Source organism: Peromyscus maniculatus, chromosome 5 (assembly GCF_049852395.1).
Source record: "Peromyscus maniculatus bairdii isolate BWxNUB_F1_BW_parent chromosome 5, HU_Pman_BW_mat_3.1, whole genome shotgun sequence".
In the NCBI taxonomy this organism is placed as follows: domain Eukaryota; kingdom Metazoa; phylum Chordata; class Mammalia; order Rodentia; family Cricetidae; genus Peromyscus; species Peromyscus maniculatus.
In genome coordinates this window covers 9,585,981-9,603,686 of record NC_134856.1, presented here as the reverse complement: position 1 = coordinate 9,603,686, position 17,706 = coordinate 9,585,981, and the positions used below count along the sequence as shown (strand labels likewise).

At 44.7% G+C, this 17,706-nt stretch overlaps 1 non-coding gene across 1 annotated transcript; it reads right to left on the bottom strand.

Moving 5' to 3' along the window:
• Positions 1-305: 305 nt before the first annotated feature.
• On the bottom strand, positions 306-423 carry LOC143273640 (5S ribosomal RNA). Its single transcript, XR_013051823.1, has one exon. It is a non-coding gene; the product is annotated as a 5S ribosomal RNA (ribosomal RNA).
• Between the last annotated feature and the right edge of the window lie 17,283 nt (positions 424-17,706).

Below are 17,706 nucleotides of genomic sequence, written 5' to 3'. Positions count from 1 at the left end.
ACAAACCAGTCTTATGGTAAACATTCTAATAACTTTTTAATAAAAGATTTTTAAAAACTGTGTGTGTATGCACATGCATGTAGGTGTGTACACATGAGTGGAGGTGTCTGCTGAGGCCGAAGGTGTTAGAGTCCCTGGAACTGGAGTTAGAGGTTGTGAGCCTCCTGATGTGGGTGCCAGGAACTGAACTCAGGTCCTCTGCAGGAGCAACATGCTCTTAACCACTGAGCCATCTCTCCAGCTCCGTGTGTGTGTGTGTGTGTGTGTGTGTGTGTGTGTGTGTGTGTGTGTTTTAATTTTTTTAAAGCCCACAGCACCCGGTATTCCCAGGAGGTCTCCCTCCAAGTACTAACCAGGCCCGACCCTGCTTAACTTCCAAGATCAGATGAGATCAGGCATGTTCAGGGTGGTAAGGCCGTAGGGGTGTGTGTGTGTGTGTGTGTGTGTGTGTGTGTGTGTGTGTGTGTGTGTGTTTACTTATCTTTATCAAAAGTAGTTAGTTTGTATGAGATGAAAGATCTCTTTCTTCCCCTGTTTTCTTCATCTATGAAGTTGCTCTTTACCTATTTACTTTTTGGCCTGCTTGATGTATGCATGAAGCAATGTCCAACAATAAACCATAGTTTTATTTTGCCGAGTTGCTCTAATAAAAAACAGATTTTTATCTCATTAGAACAGTTTTTGTTTCATGGCAAAGCTGAATGGCAAGTGCAACTCTTTCCCATAAACTTCCACCCTCACATGCAAACAGCGATTATTGAAATCTCACAATAGAGTGCCTGTTTCTTCCAGGAGATGATCCTCCAGTAACACGTCTCTGTTGCCTACAGCCCATTGTTGCCAACAGGATCAACTTGGCTTCCGTACCATCTGTGGCTTTTGATAGCACCATCCCAAGTGGTTTCACTGCCCTGAACTCCGCTGTGCTCAGTCTCAGACTCCTCCAACCCATGGAAACACTACTGATTTGGGTCCTGTTTTCACGGTTCTGCCTCTCCTACCCCAAATATCAACTGCAACCGCAAACTCTGGTGATTTCACCCTGGGTTGGCTATTTTAACTTGGTTATATGTGTTTAAGGCTCTGTTGTGTCTCCTCATGATTCCATAGTTATCTCTTCAGAGCATAAACCATAACTACAGTCTCCTGCATTATTGGAATTTGAGTATAAATGCAACAGGAATTAAGCTGGGGGTGGGGGTGTCACAGCACATAGAACCTGGTAGAGACCCTGGTGGTGACCCTGGTGGAGACCCTGGTGGAGACCCTGGTGAGAACCTGGTGGAGACCCTGGTGAGACCCTGGTGGAGACTCTGGCAGAGACCCTGGTGAGACCCTGGTGGAGACTCTGGTGAGACCCTGGTAGAGACTCTGGCAGAGACCCTGGCGGAGACCCTGGTGAGACCCTGGTAGAGACTCTGGCAGAGACCCTGGCGGAGACCCTGGTGGAGAGCCTGGTGGTAGGCAGGGCCACCAGAGATGATGCATGAACTAGAAAGGGGGGCGGCTAGGGCAACCTTTACCTCCCCAGAAAAAGAAGGAACAAAACCCGGCTCAACAAGAGTGGAAGGCGGTGGAAAAGGTGAGGAGGGACGCAGGGAGCATGCTCTCCCCTAACTCAGAAAGGGGAACTACCAAGAAGAATGGGCCGACAAGCAGCATCAAAGGCTACAGAGAAGCCAGGCCTGGCTGTATCTGTAAAGGCTGGTGAGATCCTAGGTGACATAGTGACATGGGGGCATGGAGGCCAGAGAGCACACTGCAGCATGCAGACATGTCAGCGGGAAGCAGGAGGTGGGCCTGGCCGGGGAAGGCTCCACATCTGAGTACTTCACTCACGGTGAAAGGCGAGGGAAAGCAATGGTTAAGGCCATATGGGGTCACAGGAATAATTCTGAACCTGCTGCTAAACAGAGAGATGGGGGGGAAAAAATCAAAGTTCAGAGCATCCTCTTCAATTTTATAACATGAAACCTGTCAAGTTAATGGAGCTTCCACAAATGAGTCAGACCTCTTCAGAGCATACGTTATTTGGCTCTTAGGTACTGGGCCATGACTCAGAAATACTGACAAAGAGTCACGAGGAGCCGTGTATTATTACTAAGCGGCACCTATGCATTGTCAAACAGTGACTAAGAGATTACTTGGGGGTGCACAGCTGGCAGAACAGCCGGAATTATGGAAGCAACGTTTCCCTTCGTGGAGCTTTGCAAACCTGCATCTTAAAATGCATTGAGATTGTGAATGTGAACTAGCAGATTTATACATTCCTTCCTTTGTATTGAAACGGGGGGGGGGGGGGCGCCCGCGGGGAGAGGGACAGTATTGGTTCAATTACACAACTTCTTTAGCTCATGAAATTGATTTTAAAGATTGGCATTATGCATAGTGGCCAGAGTAGAGAAAATGGGACCATCAAGATGGCTCTGTGGGCGAAAGCACTTCCACGCAAGCTTGATGACCCAAGCTCCAGTCCCAGCATCTGCAAGGTGGAAAGACAACAGAATCTCCAAGGTTGTCTTCTGACCGCTACACATGCGCAATGGCATGTTCTATCTATCTATCTATCTATCTATCTATCTATCTATCTATCTATCTATCTATCTATCTATCTATCTATCTATCTCTATCTCATCTCTCTCTTTCACACACACTAATAATAATAATAATAATGATGCTTTTTTTTTTTTTTTTTTTTTTTTGGTTTTTCGAGACAGGGTTTTTCTGTGTAGCTTTGCGCCTTTCCCGGAGCTCACTTGGTAGCCCAGGTTGGCCTCGAACTCACAGAGATCCGCCTGGCTCTGCCTCCCGAGTGCTGGGATTAAAGGCATGCACCACCACCGCCCGGCAATAATGCTGTTTTTAAAAAGAGTGAGCCAATGGGGGTGTACCTTGGTGGTGGAGCATTTGCCCCAGTGTGCATAAGTCCCTGGTTTGATTCCCAAAGCGGGGTGGGGGGCAGAGACACTGAAACAGAACCTGCTTGAATTTTAGATCCTCTGCCGACCTCTTAGGAGCTGGGGAATCTAGGGTGGGTCACTTTATCATAAACAGCACCGAGCACAGTGGATACTAACGCAGATACAGTCAGTTCACGAATACGTGGTGCTTGGCTCAGAGCGTGGAGGCAAGGGCTACACAGCAAGACTGTCTTACAAACCAAAGCAGAACAAACATAGAAAGAATGGGGACGTGACTGTCCTAAGCTAAAATCCAACTGTTAACAGACGCCAAGGAAGCGAATCTGTACACATCCTCCATCCCCTACACCAGAAGTTGGAAATACTTTTCAATGTTTTGGACTTAGGAAATCAAGTGCTTGGCTGAAGTCTTTTGCATAGTTTTTAAAGCTTTGATTCCTCACAGCAGGGTTTCCGACTGACGTTCTGAGATGGGATTCCTGCTTATGGCTCACGCCATCTTCAGCATCATCCTTCACCTCAGCCCACAAGAGCCGGCCTGCGATCCCCTGCCTCCTGTTTGATAACCAAATTTCAGCAAGCCCCTCCCCGGGAACAAGGTCGCCCCCTGTTGAGAACCACTTGCTAGGGTGGGTGATTTTCCAGGTTTTGTTTGGTTAGTTGGCAAGTCTCAGTTTCTTTCTTTCTTTCTTTCTTTTTTTTTTCTTTTTGATTTTGCTTTGTTTTTGAGACAAGGTCTCTGCTAGCCCAGGCTGGCCTTGAACTCACAATATAGCCAACCAACCCTGGTCTTAAAACTCTTCATTCTCCTGCCCCAGCCTTCCAAGTGCTAGGGTTACCAGCGTGCATGTCCACACCTAGTTCTAGGTCTGCTTTTTATACTACACATAGAATCCAGTTTTACCAAGCAATTCTGGCTACAGAAGGTTTTTCAAACGTCTAAGTGGCTTTGGGAAGTCGAGGCAGGGGAATATCTGCAAAGCAGCTCTAGTCAAAGGAGAATGTTCCCAAAACACAATCTCTCCCAGTCCAGACATTTTTGAATTGGCAAGGCCTGAGACAGGGTGCCTGCCCCTCAGCCGGCCTCAACCCAATCTGTTTCTATTTCTCCATGCCTGTGTCCAGGGCCAGCTGCAACTGTGCTTGGTATCAATTATGGCAAATATTCAAGAGAGGAACCTGATGGGTCCAGCTCACGGTCCCCAACCACTCTCACGAATCATGTTTTCCCTTGGAGAAAGGATGGACCATCCAATCAGCGGTATCCAGGGCTAACGGATAACAGAAAAACAGGAGAAGCGAACGGGCACTCAAATGCATGGGACCCCACTCTGAGAGGCGTGGTCTGAACCATCTCCAAGCACACCTGTGTGATGAGCAGCGGACAGAAAAAGGCACACAGGCATGAGGCATGAGTGACAGTTGTCCCATTAGGCTCCACCGGGTTTGTTATTATTAAGGTCTTTGATTAGTTTTAGATTTTAAGTTTTTTATGTTGATTTTTAGGGTGCTGAAGTTTGAACCCAAACTTTCTACTGTGTGTGCATTGCAGGCCCCTACCACTGGCCTAAACACCAGTCCTAGGATTTTTAAATCCTTACACAGGTAAAATTCACCATTCCTGACATTTTCATGCAGACAGCTCCGTGACTGGTTGTATAACCTTCGCCACCCTCCACCTCCAGTACTGTTTTCTCTTTCCACACGGAAGGGTGCCACCCACCGAACAGCAGCCTGCCCTCCCTCCCTGCCTCAGGCCTGAAACCACTATTTTTTTCCTGTCTCCATGAACCCCACTGCTCCGAATACCTCATATAAAGGGGACCTTAAGCTATTTGACTTGTTTGTTTAAATCTGTGGTCTCATTCTGCCCTTGAGCTCACCAGGTAGCCCAGGTTGGCCTCAAACGTGAGCAGATGCTCCTGCCTCAACCTCCCAAGTGCTCACTAGAGGTATTTATTCCTTTCAACTGCATATTTCACCCAATGCAGGGCCCTCAAAGTCAGTCATGTAGCATGTGCCAGAATATTCTTCTGGAAAATGCAGTAACATTACATATTTTGTTTATCCATTTCATATGTCTATGAAAACTTGAGTGATTTCTACATTTTGGCCATTAAGAATTGAACTGGGTCATTTTTTTAACACTAAAATTCTGTGCCTTAAGGAACTCCTAAGTCCTGGGCAGACTGGGACAGTTGGCCACCCTAGACATGGGTCCAGCTATCAAACCTGAAGAAAGCTAGAAATCAGTGCAAGAGGGCAAAGATGTCCAGCAGGCCAGCCCACCTGCACAGAACATGATTGTGCTGTCCCGGGAAAGGCGGCTCTTTCTGTAGAACCCGTGAGGACAGAGCAGGTTGGAGAGAGGCGGCTGTCAGAGGTCTCCAAGGGACCATCCAACTCTCAGTGACAGAATGATAGGATCTATACACACACACACACACACACACACACACACACACACACACACACACACACACACACGGGGGCGGGGGCGGGAGACTCCCCCAAAGCATTCATCTTGCTCAAACCTAGCCTTACTCATAAATACCAAGGTATGTCAGAGATCAAAGCCCTATGAAACAGAAGGGTTTGCCGGTACAGGCAACCTTATTAAAAAGTCCTGAATATTCAGGAAATAGGGGACCTGTTTCTTCCCCCATGTTCTTGTGCATTATTTCTTAAACACACTTGCTGCTAAAGGTTCTACATTTTTAACATAGTTTTGTTTTTGTTTGTTTACACTGGATCATTTGGAAGCAAACAGAACGTTCAGATTCTGGCCTTCAGTGTAGGGATTTTGGTTTCACCGGAGCCTGCCAGGCTGGGCTTGTTTTCCAATTTGTGGTTGTGCGGCAGATCGGGGCCGGTAGGTTTTGGGGAGGTGTGATGTTCTATTTGCCTTGGTTTCCTAACTGCCAGTGCTGGCAGATTTGGACACTTTTCAGATCATTGGTGGTACCAAGAATGGGTGGAGGGAAAAGGAGTATTTTTAAGGCATTTGATCTGTTTATTACGGAATTATACCACCTTTTTAACCTTGGAGTTGAAAATTCTTTTAAAATTTTGTCATTAGATTTATTTGTGTTATTTTATGTGTGGGTGTTTTGCCTGCATGTGTGTATGTGCGCCACGTGCATGCTTGGTGCCCACAGAGGTCAGAAGAGGGTGTCCGATCCCACCCTGGAGTTACAGATAGTTGTGACCCACCATGTGGGTGCTGAGAATCAAACCTGGGTCCTCTGAATAAACAAGTGCCCTTAACCACTGAGCCATGCCTCCAGTCCCAAGTTTTAAATATCAACTTTGACATACTGTCTTTGGTTTGCTGGCAGCATCGGTTTTAAGTATTATTTTTTAAAATAGACTTTTCAGTTAATTTTTTTTCGTTTGTTTCCATTAGATTAAATAAAAAAAAAAAAAACCCTTTATCTTCTACAGAGGTCTCACCAAGAACTATCAGGTGAGCAGGGGAGGCGTAAAAACCAGAACATGGTGAGGATGACTCAGTCTGACTGCCGTAAACACCAGAGAGGTCCACTGTAGCAGAATCTTAGATGGTCTTATTAATAAAATCAAACCTGGAGCAAAGTATTGGGGTGAACACTGGAAGATCAGAGAGACAGAACAAGCCACAGCTAACCTCACCTGGCCAACTTCTCAGCTGATCTTGTTTCCTCAGACTGGAAGCCTCTGTGTCCTCATATCCGAATGGCTCTCAGCTGAACTGTGCTGCTAGAAGCCTAAAAGCTTAACCAGCCAAATGCTTAACCAGCCAAATGCTTGTAGTTTCTGGTCTTCACGCCTTATATATCTTTCTGCTTTCTGCCTCACTGCCTGGGATTAGAGGCTCACTTTCTGGGATTAAAGGCGTGAGTCACTATGCTTGGCTGTATCCTTGAACACATGGATTTCTGCCTCTGGAATGCTAGGATTAAAGGTGTGAGTGCCACCATTGTCTAGCCTCTGTATCTAGTGGCTGTTCTGTCTCTGACCCCAGATAAGTTTATTAGGGTGCCCAATATTTTGGGGAACACAATACCACCGCAGTCCACATTTCCAAAGATGCAGCAGCTCTCGGTAGCTTTGCTTCGAGGCTTGGGTTAGTCAAACAGGTGTTCCTGGGTCCCTTCTGGAAGCAAGGATTGGCCTTCCCTTCAGCTCAGTGTGTTAATCCACAAGAACACCGGCATGGCTGAGGCTGAGGCTGATTTACATGGACAAGTTCTATTTTAGAAGATCAAGGCTCCCTGGGGCTGCAGCACCTGGTAGCTTGAAGTGGACTCATGGGGCTATTTATCAGCATCAGAAGGTGGGCAAATGCACCTCACCAGTTCATGGGGTCTGGTGAGGCCAAAATACACAGGGAAGTTATAAACTAAGAGACTCAGGCAGCCCCCTTTTTCTTCTTTTGAGGGATCTTGCTATGTACCTCAGTCTCTAATTCATGATCCTCCTGCCTCAGTCTAGGGTTACAGAAGCACACCACCATGCCCATTACTCAGGTGGCCTGTTGAGGGTCATGCACAAGACTGGCACCTGCCCAGGATGCTTTCCTTCCTCAGAGTCAAAGGCCCGATTTTCCTGAATGGGAAGAGCATGCTCTTTCTGGTACATGAATAGGCTGGTGGTTTATATGTTCCCCTTTTAGCTGATACAACTCCGCCCCCCCAAAACCCTTCAAATTTCACATTTGCTTTATTTTTAAATTTCGTAGGATTTTAAAAGTATAAAAAAAAAAGTGGAGGCACAAATTAAAAATTCAAATCTTGCAAAAATATATGTGGTTAACATGGAGTCCTCTTCCCCTTTGCCCACCCTCTCTAGAGCAAACCATGGCTTCCATTTTTTGCTAATATCTTTCCAGAAGTATAACGTGCAAATACAGGCATATTTATATATACAACGGCCATTTTCATTGTTTTGTACCTTTACTTTTTAATTAATATTTTAAAAAAACATTTTTTGTTTACATACAAGAAATAGCACAGATTTTATTCTACTTCTGAAACATATCCCCTTTCAACTTTATTTTGAGATAGGTCTCACTAAGTTACCCAGATAGACCTTAAACTTGAAATCCTCCTGCCTCAGCCTCCTGAGTAGTTAGGATTACAGGCCTGCATCACCAGGCAAATTATAACAGCTTACAGAGTTTCATACATCATAAGCAAGATGTTAACACTGATACAATTCACCCATCTTGTGAGAAACATTCACAAGAAACATTGTCCTATTCACGGATGCTTGGGTAATTGTCTATTAGAAGCTATTTTCTATAGTGCTTATGAATGCCTTTGGATGAGGACATAGATGGACCACTTTGGAAGGCGAACTGCTGAGTCCTAGGCTGGGTGGTGGCTTTGGGAGATACTGCTGACAGTTTTCCACAGTGGCTGGCCACCCTCTGCTCCCATGGGTGCTGTGGAGGAGTTCCGCTTGCCTCCCAGCTGTGCCAGCTTTGCTGGCCTCCTCCCCTTAATCCTTTAATTATCCTGTGGGTGGAGCTGCCTCCCCTTCCCTGTTTTTCAGTGCGTGGTCTCAAACCCAGTCCCCACACAGACAAGGCAAGTGCCATATCCCTGACTACGTCCCCAGCCTAGGATTTTGACTTCACTTGCATTTCCTTGGTGACTAATGATGCTGAGGATGTTTTTATAGGTCTGTTTTCCCTGACTTTATTCTACACTCTTTACTGTGAACAATTTCACATACCAAATGTTGAAAGGATTATATAGTGAGCCTCCATCTGCCTAGATCCTAATAGTTGATAACCTTTTGCAATATGCTCTCCCCTCTTCCCTCTCCCTCAATCTTGATCATTCTGTTGACCACTGTTAAGTGAGTTTCAATCATGATGACTCTTGATTCATCATTGTCCTGGGAAGTTCTCCTAGAAAGGGGCCCTGTTCTCCATAACTACAAAATCATGAGTGCATTGAACACAATTAACAATAAATTCCTTAAAATGTCATTTGCTAGTCCATGTTCAAATCTCTCAAAGTATGAAAACTATTGATAATCTTTTTTTTTCTTGAAGCAAAGAGGGTTGGTTCATTGTATTTGTTACACACACACCCACACATATATCTTTAAACAGACACCACCAACACCACCCCATAACGTTGACTTTCTCAAGGGCCAAACTCTACCCCAGTTGTCTATAAACAGATTTTTATTTTGAGACAATGTCTTATGCTATATTCAGATTATCCTCAAACTGAAACTTGCAATCCACCTGCCTTAAAGTCCCAAGTGCTCTATCACTAAGACTGGTTTAGGAATTTTAAAACATATATGTTCTAGAACTTTGGTGGCTTAAAATAGTGATATTTTATTTCATACTTTGTGGATCAAAAATTCTGGCAGGGTTCAGGCAAGCCATTCTTCTTTTTCCAAGACATCATGGGGATTAGTTGTCAGACAGTTGGGTATGGAGGTGTAAAACAGCTCCCTTCATGTCTGGCACCTAAGTTGTGAGGGCAGGAAGCATGGAATCAGCTGAATCTGCTCAGTGGAATACGTCTCTGTGGCCTCTCTAGCATGTGGCATCCTACATAACAACTCACAACTTCGGGGAAGAGCCTGTCTGGGACTTGACAGAAGATGCATTACGTCTTATATTTACTTCACCTTAGAAGCCACGTCACCCCCATCACTCACCATGTTCAAAGGTGGCACAAAGCCCGCCCTAATGCAAATGACTGACAGCTTTGTTAAACTTCCATGTGACAATAAATGATTTGTCTTTCACTCAGATGCAAAATTCACATCCTCTTGACTGGAGAGATGGCTTAGCAGTTAGGAGCATTTGCTACCCTTATAGAGGACCCAGGTTTTGTATCCAGTACCCATACGGTGGCTCTGGTTCCAGGGAATCTGACACCTTCTTCTGACCTCAGGGACCAGGCATGCGTGCGGCACATGTACAAAACATTCAGGCAAAACTTTCATACACACAAAATATAAATATGAATCTTTAAAAATCCACAGCTTCTTTCATGATGATAAGTGACCTGCAAAGGCCCAGGTGTTGAATGTTTGGTCCCTGCCTGTGGTACTAGTGAAAGGTGCTGCAGCCTGTAAGAGGTAGGATCTGCCGAGGCATCTTAGACTAGTGGGGTATATCCACCACAAATTACAATTTAGGATGAATTTCTTAATGATGTCTGAAGGAGATAGTGAGAGCCCAGCCCCTCTTCTCCCTCTTGCCCATGTCTTGACCATGAAGACAGCAGCTTGTCTCACTATGGATTGCTGTCATGATGTACTGCCACCACTGCTCAAAGGAACAAGGCCAACTTGCTGTGGACTGAAATCTCTGAACTGTAAGCCAAAATAAACCTCCTCTCTTTGGAAGTCGATTATCGCTGCCATTTAAAAAAATGGTAATGGGAAACTGACTGGTTCATAAGTCCTGTAAAATCTCATCCCTTGGCAACATCAAGCTCAGGCTTTGGGACGGTCCTTTCCTCACAGGGTCCTCTGTAAAGTTGCTATAGGAGCACATCCTTAGGAGTCTCAGGAGCACTGTGGTTGAGCTGAGAAGCTGGTGTAATAAAAAGCTGAATGGTCAACAGCAGGAAACATAGGTGGAATTTCCCAGGAGAGAAAGGAAGAGGAGGAGGAATCTAGATCTGCAGGAGATGCCAAGAGACACGGAGAGGAAACAGGAGGTGTAAGATAGAAGAGAGGTAATGCCACATAATATAATGTAGGTTAGTATTAATGGGTTAATTTAAGTTATAAGAGCTAGCTAGAAACAAGTCTAAGCTATAGACCAAGTTTTCATAATTAATAGGAAGTCTCCATGTCATTATTTGGGAGCTGGCTGGTGGGACAGAAAAAAAGACTCATTACTGTGTGCGGGGGTGTGTACACACACACACACACACACACACACACACACACACACACACACACACCAGCACACATGGGCAGGTCGGAGGACAACTTGTAGGAGTTGGTTCTCTCCTTCTATCACGTGGGATCCCAGGGCTGAACTCAATCATGAGCTGTGGTGACAGGTGCCTTGACCGACTGAGCCATCGCACCCATGCCCATGGTTCTTCCTTAAAGCTTCCGTAAGCACTTGCCCATCTAAGGTAGAATTCACGTTGCTTTCATTTTGGACATGACTCTCGTTGTCATGCTCCCCTTGTGTGCTGACAGATTCCTTCACCGTCCAGAACTGTCACACCCATCCTTGTGCCCACGTTTGCAGCCTCGGGGCATGTAACAAGCAACTGAACATCTTGATAAGCGAAGGCAGTCTCCCCCATTTCCTTCTCAGGGAAATAAATCTGCTTACCACCCTTCCCGTTTAAGAAAGTCTGGCCATCCCATAGATTAAACTATAACATAGATAACCACAATAAGATGGAACTATAGGAATGGCAAGAGGTGTTTTTGTGAAACTATAAAGAGGAAAGCTGGATTAACACGTGCCTCTATTATAATGAGAGCAATAGCTGCTTCTTTGCCAAGAGAAGAGGGTGACACACAAGATCTCTCTGAATAAATAAGATGGGTTTACAATTTCATTAGTACTGCTGAAGACTGTGGGAAGAATCTAAAATCAGCACTACCCACATAGGAGGTCGCATCATGCCCATCAATTTATTTTGATCTTGTGGAAGGCGTTTTAGAGCAGGGCTTAAGAAATAGCTCAACCGCCGGGCGGTGGTGGCGCACGCCTTTAATCCCAGCACTCGGGAGGCAGAGGCAGGCGGATCTCTGTGAGTTCGAGGCCAGCCTGGGCTACCAAGTGAGTCCCAGGAAAGGCGCAAAGCTACACAGAGAAACCCTGTCTCGAAAAACCAAAAAAAAAAAAAAAAAAAAAAAAAAAAAAAAAATGCCGGGCGGTGGTGGCGCACGCCTTTAATCCCAGCACTCGGGAGGCAGAGGCAGGCGGATCTCTGTGAGTTCGAGGCCAGCCTGGGCTACCAAGTGAGCTCCAGGAAAGGCGCAAAGCTACGCAGAGAAACCCTGTCTCGAAAAACCAAAAAAAAAAAAAAAAAAAAAAAAAAAAAAAAAAAAAAAAAAAGAAATAGCTCAACCAAAAGAACATTCACATTATGTAAAAATGAGCCCCGCTGATTTTAATCTATTAACCTTACATAATAAGATTTCAAACATAGCACTCTAATTTCATGATACAAAAAAAAATACCTTAATACAGTAATCTGTTCTAATAGGTGATAAACTCTACCTGATAATTTGCAGAAGGAAAAAGTTGAACAGTAACTTCTCACCTTTAAATGCATTGAGAAACTTGAGTTGGAGAGGAAGCCAAAGAGGAGTAGCCAAATCCAGAGTAATGACAGTCACAGATGTTGGCGGCTTTTAAACAAGCATTCAGTGAGTGCTTGCTGTATGCCAGAAGTGACATCCTCATTTGTGACACTGAGGATACAGGCGTGAACAGACACAGTTAATGATCAGGTTTTGGGCACTTCCTGTGGGCCTGGGCCTGGAGCAGAGTTCTGTGCAAACAGGCTCATTTGCTCCGTCCTCCCCGAGGTACTTCACTAAGTCCATCTTACAGACACCGACGGAAGCCGCTTCCTGGCAGTCACAAAGGTGTCTCAAGTGGTGGAGGTTAGACACCAGCTGGTACTGATGAGTCCGGAGGCCACACAGCGATTCAGGGAAACGGACTGTCTCACCAGAGGGAAAGGGTCGTTTTTCACGTGTGGTCACTGTTGGTTGAAGTACTCTGGTCTCACAGTTACTGTAAAACCGACATTCAGCGTGGCCGTATCTCAGCTTCAACTCTATTGAAGTTAATGGAGCTCAATCAGTGGACTGTCTCATGGCTGGTGGGTCTAGAGAAACACTCGGGACTTAGCCTGTACCCTGGCAAAATATTTTTTAACCCCTGATTTCCCTATTATTTCTTGCTGTAGGAGTGTCACTAATAGTAAATGCCCAAAATACACTTGGCAGTAGGGCTACTGGGATGGGGAGAGACTAAAAACCTTCCCGTCCCTCCCCCTATGGCGCTAACACTCTGAGAAGGGTAACTGATTGAAGCACTAAGATATAGAAAATATGCAGTTATGCAGTGTATTGAGAGTGATGGGGTGGCGGGGGGGGGGGGGGGGGGCACAGGAGGGCTTTCAGTACATCTTGCAGAGCTGCCGCAGAATACCACAGACTGGGTAATTTGTAAGGAGCAGAAATGTATCCTTTCATAGCTTTGGATCCTGTGGGGTCCAGTTCAAGGCCCCAGGGTCTGATGAGAGCCTTTTTTGCTATGTCCTCACATGGAAGAAGGCAGAGGAGAAAGAAGTCATGCCCACAATCCTTTTTATTCACTCATGAATCCATTCATGGGGACCGGGCCCTTGTGACCTACACACCTCCCAACAGTACTGCATTGGGATTAAGTTCCAACCTATACGTTCTGTGGACACATTTAAAACATAGCAGGTGAATGTCAAATATGAGTGAAAAGTAATTAGAACTGTAGCTAGAGAAGGCTTCATTGAGGCAGTGGAGTTTGAAGAAAAACCTGAGATCAGTCTTGTGGCAACGCAGGAGAAAGACAATCCAGACAGTGAAACACATGACTGCAAAACCCTGGGGAATGAATGTCTTCCATCTCTCAATAACACAGTGGAGGTTATGGACAGAAGCAAGACGAGACAGACAGCTAATGCAAAAATCCAAGTGAGAACTTCCGGTGGCTTGGACTAGGTTTGCAAGTATGTTCAACCTGCAACCTGAGGCCCACATGCAACCACTATAGCTACACATGTGGCCCAACACAACATCATAAACTTATTTAAACTTTATGAGGTTTTGGCCACTACTTTTGTGACTCAAAATGTGAGGTTCTTGGGTGTAACTATTGGAGCTAATGATGACTTTTTGCAGCATCAAAGGTTGAAAACACCTGCCAGAGTGATGAGAAATGACCAGCTACTAGACCTTCTGTGACGGCGAAGGCAACTTCTGTGGGTGGGCCAGTGCCTGGGAATAAGAATTAGGAAGGGATCAGGAAACCCTGCCAAACTCTAAGGATGGAGTCCTGTGCATTTCTCTTTTTTCCTGTCCCATGGGTCCTCCATACCCCTTGGATTTGGATTTTTTGTCACCTGCAATACAACTTCCCCACTCAATGAGAGAAATTTAGACAGCTCTGGCATTCAAAAGAACCGACTTAGTGGAGTCTAGTAATGAGATCTCTAATCCTAGCACTCTAGAGACAAGGCAGGAGATCATGAATTCATCAGCCTCGGATACATAAAAAGAAACCTACCTCAGGAAAAAAAAATAAAGCATGTAGCTAGAGTTTTCCTGCCTGGCCCACATTCAGGACAAATCTTTGTCACCCGCCAGTCCCACAGCTGCTCAGACCCAACCAAGTAAACACAGAGACTTATATTGCTTACAAACTGTATGGCTGTGGCAGGCTTCTTGCTAACTGTTCTTATAGCTTAAATTAATCCATTTCCACAAATCTATACCCTGCCACGCAGCTCGTGGCTTACCGGCATCTTCTCATGCTGCTTGTCAGGGTGGCAGCTGGCAGTGATTCCTTCTGCCTTCCTGTTCTTTCTTTTCTCCTCTCTATTAGTCCTGCCTATACTTCTTGCCTAGCCACGGACCAATCAGTGTTTTATTTATTGACCAATCAGAGAAACACATTTGCCATACAGACCATTCCACAGCACAGCCAAGTGCAGACCATCTCAGACACCTGCACCCAGGCCCGTGGTCCTAATCATCCTCTATGCGGACCTGCTGGGTAAAGCCATGAGGAACCCAAGAACGGGCTCCCACAGGACATACAGAACATCCCACAGCAAAAGCAGAAACAAAACAGACAAAAAGCAATTTTAGAGTCAGGGAATGTGGCTCAGTGATAAAGTACTTGCCTAGCATGCATGAGTTCCTGAGTTCAATCCTCAGCGTGGGACGCACACACATTTGCATGCACGCACCCATACATACACACCAGGATGATCTAAACACTTGAAAACTGCTTCTGCCTTCTGAGGTTGGGCCATAGCCACTAAGGCAGCTCCTATCGCATTCACTGTGTTCTAAAGCACTCCTGCCCCAGGCGTCTGTGATTCTCAAATGGCCGGTCTGTTCTCAGGACCCAGCAGACACTGTCAGAAGGTAGCATTGCAGTTCAGTGTGTCGCTAGCACAGTGAACACAAGGCGGAGTTTACGCAGATCGAAAGTCTTCCCAGCACACTTTCGGTCTATTGATTAGTTGGCTTAAGAGCTTTCTTGGCTCTTAGGACATAAACCATAGACAGATTCGTATGCAATAAACCATGTGCCACTCCATCGAAGGATTGGCTGTTTTTAGCATCACAAACTCAAACCTTCACTCTTTTCACTTGTTCTGGTTTCTTCACGTGTTTACTAGTTAAGGAGAAGAGAGATTAAACAGAGTAACAGTACACAGCAGTGGATAGTTTCGCCAGAAGCCAAGACATTAAGTGAGACAAACAAGACCATCTGATTTCATCTTAATCCTTTCAGTATTAATATGGTGTTTGCATTTAAAGTTAATATTCTGGTCTCTGCACAAAAGTGATACTCTTGTGATGTGGTTAACTCATTGAGGTTTTTTTTTTTATTATTATTTCTATGTAAAAGTAGCTTACAGTCCTCAGCAGTAAATGACCTATATTGCTTTCAAATAAACAAGTTCATGTTTCTATCCCAAACCATATCTGCTGCCATATCTCCATCTCAGCAGAAAAGTATACATTATCACTATGGATTATGTTTACTTAATTTTAAAATTATATTCATTTGTGTGTGCAGCATGTGTGTGTGCAAGTGTGCATGTATGTGTGCATATGTGTCCCATGCAGAGGGGGTCCCTGCATGTGTCATATAGGGAAGCGAACTGCAAGAAGAAATAAGAATGGAAACACGGTGCAGATTGACTTCCAGAAGTCTAATACCAGGTGATTTATTGTCAGCATATTTAAAACACAGTACAATTTGGGGAAAGTTTCCAGGCCACAATCAGTCCAATTTCCAGGTGCACAATAAAGCCTAAGGTATGACTACATAGAGACTTTTACAGAGTGCATGTGACCATGAGGGTTGGTTCTACAGCTGAAAGGCCTAGAATCTAGTGTGGTCTCTGACTGATAGCACAAAGGTCGGAAGCCATAAAGTACATGTGACATCTCCCCTAAAGATGGGCTACGGTCTAAGGAGGAAAGAGTCTGGGATGATCAGTCTGAGGAATTTGGGTGAGGTCTGTCCCTTCAGAGAGCAAAAAGGTCACCAGGTCGTTAACAAGATCCACTCTCAGCTTTCTTCTGGATGGAATGCAGGCATTTGATTTTTATCTCCTCCATCGAGGAGACACCCCTTCGTGATTAACATTACACATTCACTTAGTGCTTCTCTGTGAGTATCAGAACCCTTGTGCTCCCAACACCTTGCTGGGGCATGTGTACAGGAAACATTGGCTTTGTGTATGTGTTAGATAAACTGCCTTGGGACAGAGGCTTGGAATGGCTGATTTATAAACTAAAGGCATGTTCACAGATACCTTGTTTGCTGTCTCTAGGAATTAGCTAACTCCGGAGGGGTAATTCCTCCCCATGTCCCCATGGGTCAAGATATCAAAATACTGACAAGGTGGTAGCAGCAGAGTTGGCAATGGCTGGATTGTGTGACTGTGTGACTGTGTGACTGTGTGACTGTGTGACTGTGTGACTGTGACTGCTAATGCAGGAAGTGTGACTTTGTTGTGTAAGAGAAGCCTGGAGGGAAGCAAGGATGATGATTCCATTCATACGATGTTTATGGAGACCAGCACTGAAAAACAGGGGGAGATGAATGTAAATTTCCCTGGTTTCTCATTCCCACTGCCAATGAGAATTTTAAATATCGTAGGCACAATACCGGTAACCCTAGTACCTGGAAGCCTGAGGCAGAAGACTCCTGAGTTTAGTGTCAGCTTAGGCTGCATACAAGACGTTGTTTCAAAAATATGGTAGGATATTATAAGTGAAAGGAAGGCAAGCATTATTTGAGGTTAAAATGGTTCATTTATAGGACTGATGAAAACAATTTTATTGCTGCCATCTCTAATACACTTTTCATTAAATACAGATATTCTTTGATCTACAGCAGGGTGACTTCTCAATAAACTTATTGTACATCGAAAACATTAAGTGAAAATACATTTTATCCTTTACCCTACAAGATATCATAGTTTAACTCAGTCTGCCTCAAATGTCCTCAGGACACAGTTGGGCAAAATCATCTAACACAAAGCCTATTTTAAAACAAAACACTGAATATCTCATGTTATTTATCAAACACTGTATTGAAAATAAAAACAGAATGGTTATATGAATAAGTTTTTGTACCCTTGTAAAACAAAAGATTGTTAGTGGGACCATTGTGAATTGGGAAGTAGCTGTACCTAAGATCCGGAGACATGCCGGAAATTGCCAACAGTGTCAGCACATGCCTAGCTCATCTGGAGTTTGCTTCTGATCCTGTCATGTCAACAAGCACATTATTCATAACTGTTTTTAAAGATAAGGTCTTGCCATGTAACTCAGGCTGGCCTCAAGCCTGAGATCCTCTTGCCTCAGCTTCCTCGTTGATGGGATTCTAGGCATGTGCCACCATGCTTGACACTACTGGGATCTTTTAAACTAGCTGCCTAGAAGAAATTATTTTAAACTGACTAGCAACGATTGCTAAAAGAAGAGGGAAAAAAAGTAAAGAAAAGTGGTGTAAATATTTTAAACATTCATTTAACTCAAGTATTTTGGCAAG